We start from the raw sequence: 12,002 nt of genomic DNA, 5'->3' as shown, positions 1-12,002 counted from the left end.
TTTTTAAATGCAGGTTTCATGAGGGCAGAGACTGTATTAGGTAACTAATAAAATGAATGGCTGATTTTGATGACGGTGTATGTGTGTATTCACATTTTAAAACTATGTAAATGCACATATGTACATATATGTATAAATACATATATTTGTGCATATCTATCTATTGTTAGTGTTGGGGTGTAAAAGTCCAAGCACTATAACTACTGTTAAAGGATAGAGCTGGCTATTAATGATTTGCCTAGAGTTAGTAACAGAGGCAATGTTAGTACTAAAGCTAATCACTCTTGCTACAAAAGAAGTTAGTCAGAAAAGCAAATCCATGTGCATAGATAGGATGGCACACTGCCAATCTAACTTTTGCAAATTTTAAATTCCTAGGGCTTTTGGTGCCACTGTATCATGTCCCATTCCTGCCTGGTGACAGATGGCAGGTGTGGCCGCATGAATCAAGCATACCTGGAAGCCCAGGCCTTGAAATCTGCCATAGGAAGATTTCTATATTCTTTAGCAGTTTTTCAAGAGAATTGCATCAGGAAATGCTTAGCAGTTTCTTTCGGAAGTCAGTTTTAATATAGCATGCTCAGGGCTCTGAGAGAAAAGTGAAATGTGCCCCAAGCCCCATATCCCTCTTCCAGAATGTTCTTTGGAGGCATGTCAGAACAGGTCCAGGTCTCATGTTCCCTTCTTCCAGTGTAAGCCTTAACCAGACTTGATTGGTTCAACTCATACATTTAAGATGGAATTTAGCTACAAAGAGAGTTGAAAAATTCTTTGGCATCTAAAATTAAGAATGCATACATTTCATGTGTTTTATTTCTATATTGTAGATGGAAAGAACAGGTTAGTCCACATTGAAACAATCAGATGAATTGAATGAAACACCATAAATTTACACATTTTTAAACCTAGAAGGAGTTCAGGGATTGTCTAGTGAGTCCAAAACTCTATTTTACAGAAGACCCTGAGATCAGGGAGGTTAAGAAAGACTATAGGCTTTCTGTTTTTGAGTGTCTGAGGCTGAAGCTTGTTTGTGTCCTATACTGTGCACCAGACCAGTGAGTGGTTGGGTTTAGGCTTTTTAAGAACCCAGGCATCGTCTTCTTTAGGAGCTGTACCATTTCCTGTACTGAGAGCTCGTGCATAAAATGAGGTATTGGGGACATGGGCTCTAGCACCAAATGAGTGAAAAGAGGCTTTTCATTTTGCTCTTACAGGGGCCACTGTGCTTCTCAGTGAGGCTTTGAATAAATCATCCATTAGACAGGGACTCCAGGCAGGTGATTCTCAACCCTGGCTGCCCATTCCAACGAGCTGGGTCTGGTTAAGAAAATCGTGTCCCCAAACCCAGATGAATTACATCAGAGTGACAGTGGGAGAGACAGTGTGAAAGTCACACCAGGTAATTCGCACGCACACCAAAGTAGCAGGCTTTGTTCCAGAGTCTGCCTGTGGCTACTCTCTCTCTCTCCTCTTACTCTGAAGATGGACTTAAGCTGCCTGCTTACATCCTATAAAAAGAGGCAGCAAGACCTCACAGGTCTTGCTTCCAGATCTCAAGGAGGACCGGTTGATTTTGTTGGGGAGGGAATGTACTGCCCATCAAGGCAAGTGACCACCACCTCCAGCTTTGCGAGGGACAAGTAACTCTATGACACGTAGCTTCCTGCTTGTCTGAATGCTGCCCACCGCATCGCACGTCTGGCCTTCCATGAGCAAAAGTTTCACTACTGAAATCAGTGGGTGACCTTTCTCATTTTTCATATACCCGGAAGAGACAGTTTGCTATCGAGTAGGTTTGCCCTCGAGTTTAAAACTTCTGCAAGACGGGAGAATCTCGCAATGAAAGCCTTGAATGAGGAGCATTTCTTGGTGCCTTTCCGTTTTCACTGTTTGCTGCTGGTCTGGGTGGTTATTTTGTGAATGTTTTCAATGTCTCTGTAACTCACTGATGAGATGTTCTCACAAACCGTCCAAACTATGCATGGCCAGGCAACCATTCTTTTCTCCCCACTTTAATTCTAAAGATGTTGGCATCATGGAAGCAAGTAGGAGATTCCAAACTGTAATGGTCACAGTGTAGGCTCCTCCCTGGAGGGCCTAGGGCACAAGGCCTGTCACAGCAATGCTCTAGGGGAGTGGGAGCTGAATATAATCATCCTTTGGAAAAGGCGAGTGAGAGAAAAGAGAAGGAACAGAAAAGCTTGAGGCCAGAAAGGAGAAGCTGTGCGTTCTGCATGCAGCCAGCTCTGGCCTCTTCTCCTCCTGCGTGCTCCTCCTTGTCTTTGGCTCCTCCTGCCTGCATCTTCCCACCCCTTCCCTGCAGCTCCCTAGCCATGGAGGAAGCTCCGGTACCCCTGGCAGCCAGAGCAGGTGCTGTGGTCCAGGCTGCCCAAGGCAGATCTTGCATTTGAATTCTCCTAGGGAGGAAAAAGAAAACTTAGTCATCACTGCACCCTCACCCTTCCCTGTGGGGAATTCAGTCCAGGGGCTCCCATAGACAAATCATGAAATTAAATATGGATGTAATAAATCCCATTTTAGGGAGTGGTTTTATTAGCAAAAACTGTAATTCTGTTGCAAGTGTATTTTTGTAAAGTAGTCAAACAAACGAGTGTGTCAAATACTCAGATATATTTGTCCATTTTGACAATATTTTGTTATGAATTATTAATTTATTTTGTTCAGAGAAGTAGTAGGAGATACCTTTAAAAGTTTAGAGACTTTTGGGGCACCTGGGTGGCTCAGTCAGTTGAGCATCCGACTTCGGCTCAGGTCATGATCTCACAGTTTGTGGGTTCGAGCCCCGCATCAGGCTCTGTGCTGATAGCTCACAGCCTGGAGCCTGCTTCAGATTCTGTGTCTCCTTCTCTCTCTGCCCCTCCCCCACTCACGCTTTGTCTCACTCTGTTTCTCAAAAATAAATAAATGTAAAAAAAATTAAAAAGAAAAGTTTAGAGACTTTTGTGGAAGAAAGAAATAAAAATGATAAAGGCCTCCCAATTATCTTTCTCCCCCTGTTTATTAGAAGACCACCATTGTCTATTTTAGTGGAAAATCATCTCAGTTTCATTTCTAAAGCAAGGTTTGAGAACATCTTGTATAGTGGATGAAGTGTTAGACTCTAGGAAAAACCGTACACTGCCTCCAGTTGAGATTCTGGTCAGTGCTCTGTTCCTGACAAGCCTTGTGGCTTTCAAACAAGTCGCAACCCTCATTCCTCCCTGAAAAAATGATGTTTGCTCTGCTGGGCCCCCAACACGCTAAGATTCAAGCTGAGTTGTTAGTGGCCTGGGAGGGAGGGGAGAGATTTAATTCTAAAGAAAATCGCCCAGCAAACATTATTTGATGATAGCAGAATGGAAACCAGCTGGCAGAAAGGCAAATCATGTTCTGACCAAGAGCCAGAGCCACTGTGTCTAGGAGCTGATTTTTGACTGAAGCACCCAAGGAAAGAGTCTGAATTTCAGGCTTGAAGGGGAAGAGACAGGCGTGGGAGGACCCCATACATGGAGAAAACAAAACTCAAGTGGCAAGAGAGGAGAGAGCAAGAGCAGAAGAGGAAGTTCGTCATTGTCTGTCCGTTTTAATTACTTCCTCTACAGAGACCCAAGGGGAAAAGAAAGAAGGTGCAAGCCAGTAGGGGAAGGGAGAACTTTGCAGGTCGAGAAGGGCAATAGGACATGAAGAGCAAGACGTGTAGACAGACGCCATTGAGGGACAGAACAGAGCCTCATCTTGAAATGCTGTGACTGATTAATTCACTGGAGGCTCTTCCAGTAAAATGCCCGAAATAGGAATGACTTCTAACCCTGGCCCAAAGATGAGGATGCTGAGGTGGAAAGAGCTTGGATTGTGTCCATGACAGATCTGGGGGTTCCAACCTCAATGTCAGCATTTAATACCTTTGAGACAGAGGTCAAATTGTTAGGACAGCTCAGCTTCCTCATCTGCAGAATGGTGAGGTTAATAACTTCTCATGGATTTCTTATGCAAAGGACCTATCAAGATTCTTGCCACAGAGTGAGCATTCATTAGACAGTAGTTTTTATCATCTTGTTTTGAGTGAAATGACAATTGTGGAGGGGACTTAAGAGCTGGGCATAGCTGTAGGGCAGGAATCAGGATAGTTCGATGTGGATCTGTCTGGGATTATGAGGTAGGAATGTGGGGAGTGGATGTTAAGATAAACTACTCAGTTATTCTGCAAGTGTGTTGGGGGAGCTGACTATCTAGGTTCAGAATGTAGCCTATGTGATCTTCAGCAGAGACACTGAAGTAGCACACAGCCCTCCTGCTGCCTTGTGGACAAGTAGAGAGGGAGATCGGAGACCAACCCCCACCCCCACCGCCCACCCCCACCCTGTGCCAAGGCAGGCTGTGAAAAGCTGGCTACGAAGAAGCAGGTACAGTGGGGATGAGTCTGGCCCAAACCCCTCACTGGCCATCTCAAAGCTCACAAATTTCACAAGAATTGGTTGTAAAAAAATAATAAGAAATAGGGAGGACAGTGAAAGGAAGAATCCAGGAGAAAGATCAGAGTAGGACAGAAAACGAATATAGAAATCAACATGTGGGGAAGGTGAAATGAACAGCTTCTTTCTTTTGTTAAAGGGTGATTTATGGGCTAAAGGATCAAGAGTTGAAGATACTGGTCTGTGGAAACACTCGGCTATGACAGTATCTGGAAGAGTTCAGGAGGCAGTCTGAGTAGAGTCCCTAGCGGTGACAGGTGCCTCCCTTCAACATGTGGTGGTAACAGCTGCAGTGAGACCCAGGGACACTGGGTCTGGGTCCTAGCTTCCCAGAAACTTTTAACTAACTCAATGACTTCTCTGTAGTCACTTCACCTCTCTGGGCCACAGGTCCTGGCTGTGCAATGAAGAAGTTGAATCAGAATATCAATTCTGAACTTTTAACCAAATCCCCACCTCCTTCTGGACAACCTAAGAATCTTCTGCTCTCTTTCCCCAGTGTGGACAAATGGTCCTTTTCAATAACTCTCAGCCTCGACCGAGAACTCCCAACCAAGTCATCACCCGGGCTCCTTCTGAGGCTGGCATTTGACTGTCCTATGAGTGGGAAAGGACAAGATGTGTTTCCAGAACAGTAATAAAAGAAAGGATGGAAAGGGAGCCAGAGGGGCTCAGCGCAGGTTCTGATGTAGATGCTGCTCTGGAAGAAACTGTCTAGGGACCAAAGCTCAAGTGAGGGTGAGAATAGTCAAGTGGGGGTCTCATAGCTCATGAGCTGGAGGAATGCAGCCTAGGGAGGCTGCAGCAGATGATCCCTACATGTGGCTAATTCCACTGGGAGGTTCTAGGGAGGCTTCATGCTGGTCTCCAGCTCCAAGCAAGTAAGGCCTTGGAAAGTTCCAGGTTGCCCTGGATATTCCAAATCAGTATTGGTGCCAGACTCTTTAAATGGAAACCCAGAAAATCTGTGACCGCCCCTCTGTCCTTTGATCAGTGGTGCTTCTAGCCTCAGCAGTGTCCTATTTGAGCTTCCTTTGAAAATCCCTGCCTATCCCCACCCCTCTTCATCCTTCTATGCACATGCAGCTCAATAAATTCTTATGCAATGGGAGTTAAATCATAAAGAGGTAATGCTCCCTAATGGTTAAAAAACAAAACAGAACAGATTCTGGAGTTTCCCTGCCTCAGTTCAAATACAAGCTTACTAGCTGTGAGTCCTTGGCAAGCTACTTAACCTCTCTGTGCCACATTTCCTCAGCTGTAAAATGTGGTTAGTAATGTTCTCAGCCTCATAGGATTGTGACAGTAAATGAGTTCCTAAGTATAACGTGCTTACAAGAGGGCCTGGCAAAGAGAAAGCACTATTCAGTGTGTTAGCTGCTAGTATTGTCTAATTTCTCCTTTAATTGTGAGAAAAGTTTCCCTTTAGTATTTCCTTTCTCAGTACTTTAAACATTTTCTTGACTGATTGATTGGCAAAAGGGTAAAAGCCAGGAGCATACAATAAAGCAGCTGGATAAACAGTAGTAACAAACCTGAGGAATTTTCACTCTTCCTCTTTCCTCTTACTCCTGCTATGATTTAGAAAGGACTATTGGCCATTATTTTCTAATCACTCCAACAGGTAATTCCATCACTTATAATTCGTTGATCCCCCGCCCCCTGAAAAGGAGTGCTAGTGAACTAAAGGGAAGCAGCATTTGGGAAAAGACTGGATGAGTGGGCCCTCCTCACCCAGGTCTCTGTCTTCCTCCTGCCCTTCCTTCACTTCTGCAGAGAATTTAAAACCACAAACACTGGCCCTTGATTTTTCAAGTTCGGGTTTAAATTTGAAGTTAATTTTCAGATATAGTGTCTTAATTAATCTATTAAAATATGATGGAGAAAGAATAAGAATTTGGTGAGTTTTTCATTGTTCTGAGAAGGAGAAATCATAGCAGAGAAAACCCACTTTGCAGGGTTAAAAAACATTTATACAGAGTTGGAAGATCTGGAGGACAAAAGATTAAAAGGAGAATGGAAAAAAACATTTCTATATTCGTAGGGCTTTGGCAGTGTTCTAGATTGGAAAGGAGGTAGGGAAGTAAAGCAATACATGGTATCTTTCACTATAATTGTGTTTTATACAATATCTGTTAATGAGAAAGTATTGGAGAAAGCTCTTCCAAGAAGATATCCCAAAAGATAATCACAGGATTTTAAAATTCAAGCCAGCGAGACTAAAATGTTTTCATCAAAGTGTGTGTGTGTGTGTGTGTGTGTGTGTGTGTGTGTGTGTGTGTGTGTGTTTCCTCATTTTGTAACATCAAGGGATTTTTTTTTCCCTATCAAATCACAAATACTTCCTGACTAGGTCCTTTCAACATTGCAATTGCACTTAACCTTGTACACTCAGATCCAAAAGTCCCTTAACCAAGGGAAAGTCACCTAACCACACCCCAGAACAGGAAAAATAAAAGACATTACTGTGTGAGCCACTTTCTTTCAGGCAATGTGCCGCTTGCGATAAATTATTTCATTTATTCATCATGAGCTGGAGACAGTCATGGTAACTTGTTTACAGGAAGTTCATTCACAAATAGGCTTTGCTAGCTTTAGTGAACTTATACTGAATCCTATCACTCAGAACCCCACCTATAATTATTTTCTTTCCTTCTTACCTGACCAGATGAGGGGGTGTGGGGTGGGGGCCCTCTGAAGACAACGTGCTTTTCTTGAGGATTTCTGCCAGTCCAAAGACAGGCAGGAGAAAGGGCATAAACTTATAAACCTTGGCAATGCAGGAAATTTCTTGTGGCTTCTGTATACTCTTGGCCCCTGTAGTATAGCATTGACCCTGTACTATCTATTTACCAGACTCCTCACTAGATTGTGAGCCTCTGGAAACTTGAGGCTATGTCTTATTCATCTTTTATATCCACACTGCCTAGAATGTTGTTTGAACTTACTAAATTATTATATTATGAATCTTCTAAATCCCTTTTCATTCTGCCAAAGGACTTAAGAGGTACTCAATAGACATTCTTGTGGAATTAATACATGTTTTTGAATTGTATGGACTTTGCTCCCCAGAAGGCACAAATCAGACCAGGCACACCTTGATGACATGGCAGAGATGATTAATCTCCAAACTGGGGGCAGGGGTGGGTGAGGACAGAGCATTTGTGGAGTCATAGGACGATAGAGGCCTCCGCAGTAGGAGGGTTTACCCAGATTCCCTCTTATCCCTGTTTGTGTAATTCCCCCTCTGAATTTACATGAACCCAGACAGTTGTCTGGCATTATCCATGTCTGTTACACAACCAAAATGTTTTTCTTACAAGCTTTTGATTTCCCTTAGCAAACAGGTTTTTTTTTAACTTGTGTATACTGATAATCATCACCAAGTACCACCATGGAGAGCCCCACCATCAAGATGAAGAAATGGGAACCCTGAGGTAGTTGTCCTTCCCCAGGTCAGATGGGGTGCCGGCCTCTGGGTGAGAATTGGCACTGTCCACATCTGCCTTACCAGTTGTCAGTCTGGCCTACTGCACCTCATTGTTTCTTGGAGAAGTCTTCACTATTGAACTAAAGATGTGGGATCCCCAGTCAAAAGGAACAATTCATTATGAATCAATTTATTCCATCACTTGGCCCATAGGGAGAAGGCTGGGTGGGACACACAGTTCCATGTTGGAGCCTAAACGTCTTCTTCAACAAAGGATGAATTTAAGGGCGACCACAGGAGAACAATACCTCCTTTGTTGTGGAAAGCCTCCTCTAATTTTTCTCCTGGTTGTGGTTGCTGCTAAGGCTATTTGTTCATGCAAGTGTTTACGGCATGCCTTTGCACTTTGTCAGGGGAAACTGGCCTTCCATCCTGCCATTTTGCAACATCACTTCTGACTGTATCTCATTGATCCTAATAATAGACATGGTGGCAACCATCTGTACTTAAGGTCATTGCCTCACGGGTTTCACTCTAATGCTATCCTTCCTGGTGTTATAGTCACAGATCTGAATAGGCACACCCCTTCCTAAGCACATGCAAATATGTCATTAGAAACAAAACAACTTGCTTCTTCATGAAAAGCTCATGACTGACACTTCACAAAGTATAATGTTGACAAACCTGTTGTACATCTTCCCTAACCATTAGTTTGGTAGATGTCCACTACCTGAATCACCAGGCAATCTGAAGGAAAGTATGTTCTGTTATTGTGTGGCTTACACATGAAATGTTCAGTGAATATATACTTACAACACATCAATGGATTCAGTCACATGGACTGTAATTTGGGCAATCCAGCTCTACGTGTCATTGACACATGTCTCTTTCAGGTTGGTTGCCTATTTACACAGCTGATACCTGATTTGTAACACACGTTGTATTCTTGAATGATAGAAATGAAGATGAGGAAAGCCCAAAGCAATACAGAATGAAGAACACTCTGGAATTCTTGGCTATGAGTGTTACATTTCCCTTGCTTTTTATTAGTTTCATGATCCAAGTTGCTTAATCTCTTAGTTGGTTCATCCATAAAATGGGACTATAACAGTACATTACCTACCTCAAGACAGCCTGCTTGATAATGATCTGTTGAGGTGCCTTAAGATCTCATTCTGAATTATACTATCACCAGTACACAATTTCATAGCAGGTTTGTTTTTGAACTGATTCAAATGAATGGATCCTTCATTGACACTGAAATTAAGTGCAGTGAAACACAAGCAGCCCCCATCTTTCTTATCCCTCAGCCTTGTTTCTGTTTAGGAGCAAATCAGATGGCTTTGGATGGTTATACATTACAAATAACGATTCATCCGATGAGCCCTCATGTCAAAATTGTGTGAGGTTTAAAATTTTTTCCAGTAACCTAAATTAGATGGGCTTAACCAATTCAGAGTGATCTTACCATGGTCCAAATTTGATTGTGCAGGTTCATGGAAGTCATAGCCCTTCTCTTTGTCCTGGGTTCCAATGTATAGCAGTGGAGATCTTCAAACCATACCCTTGTTGTGTCAGTTTAGAGCTAAATAGCAGTCTAATTGTAAGTGGCTTTCAGCCCAGCTGGATAAGTGGCTTTAAGAGTTTTTTAGAGAATGAAACTTTGAAAACAATAACAACCATAAGAAATGGCTGTTGGGAATATATTTTAATGATCATCTGCAAATTATTAGTACATAGTACTTGTTGTTAACAAACTGAATCACCCTACAGTTTTCCTTGCTAGATGTGCTGTATTCCCTGCATGTATTCATCACAGCTTGGCATTGTTTTTTTAAAACATCTGGGTCCTGATAAAGGAGATTTGAATATAAAAAAATTCCCCATGATGTAAAATAACTTTCTCCCCCTTAATGTTCTCCCCTCCCTTGATAACTGCCTCTCACGATGGAAGGAAAGACTTAGAGCCAGACCCCCACCCTCGCTGCGCCCCATCCTAGAGCCCCCATCCTCAGCACACAGATTCCTTTTGCTTGTCTCTAGCCTGTATGTCCACTGAAGGTTAGTTTAGGTTTCACTTCCTCTAGCTCTGAGTTTTTCCAAACTTTTTATCACAACTCAACACATACACACAAATACACCTTGTATATTATGCTTAACAAATACTTATAGTACCTAGACACTACTGTAAATAGATTAAAAATACTAACCCACTAAATCTTCATAATCTTATGCGGCAGAAACTATTGTCTGAGCTTTATAGATGCGGAAACTGAACAGAGAAACATTTTAGTAAGTTCCCCAAAGTCAGTGCTTGTAAATGGCAGAACTCAGGCATTTCTTTACACAAATGTTGATCAGGGTCCACTAAGTTCCTTTCACTAACATATCACTCTCATTACTGTAGTCTGGTAGCAGAAATGAATTGCCTAAGTTACTAATTTGGACCTTGTCAATGCTGTTATTATTTATCTTTGTGGATATTAAACAAAGTGACTGTGGAAACACCATGTAACTCAGACTTTGGGTAAAATAGCAGTATCAATTGTTAAGTGAATGTCTTTTCCAGGCTTTAGGACCAGAACACACTCTGTGGATGAGGGTGATGATTATCTGAAGGGGAATGAATATGTCCACTATCAGCCATTTTTTAAAAAAATTTTTAACATTTATTTATTTTTGAGAGAGGGAGACAGAGACAGAGTGTGAGTGGGGGAGGGTCAGAGAGAGAGGGAGACACAGAATCCGAAGCAGGCTCAGAGCCCTGTGCGGGGCTTGAACCCACCAACTGTACCCGAGCCAAAGTTGGATACTTAACTGACTGAGCCACCCAGGTGCCCCTATCAGCCATTCTGAGGAGGATTTAATATTGTGGCCAGGAAGGAAACCTCAGAGAGAAAGGTCTTGGTTTGGGATGTAGGTATGGATACTTCCTCTTTCTGAGCTAGGGATGTCTTTGATCTAGACTCTGAGGCATGAAAAAGTTTGGAGTGGGTCATGTGGTGGACAGAAGCTCTCCCTGACTATGTGGTCATTGGAAGTAAAACAAGAAATCAGACAGGGAGGAACCAGGGAGTGAAGCTGTGTTGTTAGCTGGTTGTAGGTTAAAGTAGTATAAGGGACAGCAGAGTCCTCTCTCCCGAGACCATAGTGGGAATATATTCCTGTAATGGAGACCCCAGGATATTTTTAAATATAGTCTTCAGTGTATGTCCAAGTTGGTAGAGGGCTCTGCTCTACCCAGACATTTAGGGACCCAGAGACCTGGAGGTGATTCAGTTGCCATCCCTTAGGGCATCCCTTGGTTCTCAAAGTGCATGGTTTCATAGAGTCGGAGCTATTAACATAACAATACTAAGACATTATTTGCTTATTTCATTCTCACTTTTCCCTGAGTGTAGAGGTTTCCAAAACTACCTGATAGGTGATGTCACAACAAATTGGATGCAGAACTAGATACGAGAATCTTGCCATCTTCCATTAGGCTAGACTTTGAAGAGATTTACAAAAAAATGGGAAACAACTGCATCTCCTCACTAAGTTTATTTTTTTTGGAAATACAGTTGCTACTAATATTAACAAAATACTTAAAATATTAATAAAATATATTATTAATATTAATATGTAATGTTTTATTATTAATGAGTTAATAAATGCATACATTTAAAAATTTTGTTTTAATTTCTGATAAAGTAAATATCCCTAGCTATAACTCATGAACAAAAACTTATGACATCATTAGTAATTTTCAAGAGTACAAAGTGGTCTTAAGACCAAGAAGTTTTGAAACTGCTGCATTGGAGTCTTGATGTTGTCTACATGGGTCAAATCTGGTTCACTGCCATGACTGGATTGGAGATGGCAGGTAGAGAGAAAATAGTTCTTTTGTACTTATTTTCTCTATGCAGCTTCTTGAGCTTCCCAGCATCATGGTAACTGGGTTCCAACAAAGAAATATCCCCAGAGTGAGTATTCCAAGGAGATAAAGCCTAGTATGCAAGCACTATCAAGCCTTATACTCACATGACGAAGCCCAGGGTCAATGTGGGAGGAAGATACACAAAGGCATTACCACTGGGAGATACAGTTCATTTGGTATT

This window comes from Neofelis nebulosa, chromosome 6, assembly GCF_028018385.1.
Source record: "Neofelis nebulosa isolate mNeoNeb1 chromosome 6, mNeoNeb1.pri, whole genome shotgun sequence".
In the NCBI taxonomy this organism is placed as follows: domain Eukaryota; kingdom Metazoa; phylum Chordata; class Mammalia; order Carnivora; family Felidae; genus Neofelis; species Neofelis nebulosa.
This window is presented reverse-complemented; position numbering follows the sequence as displayed.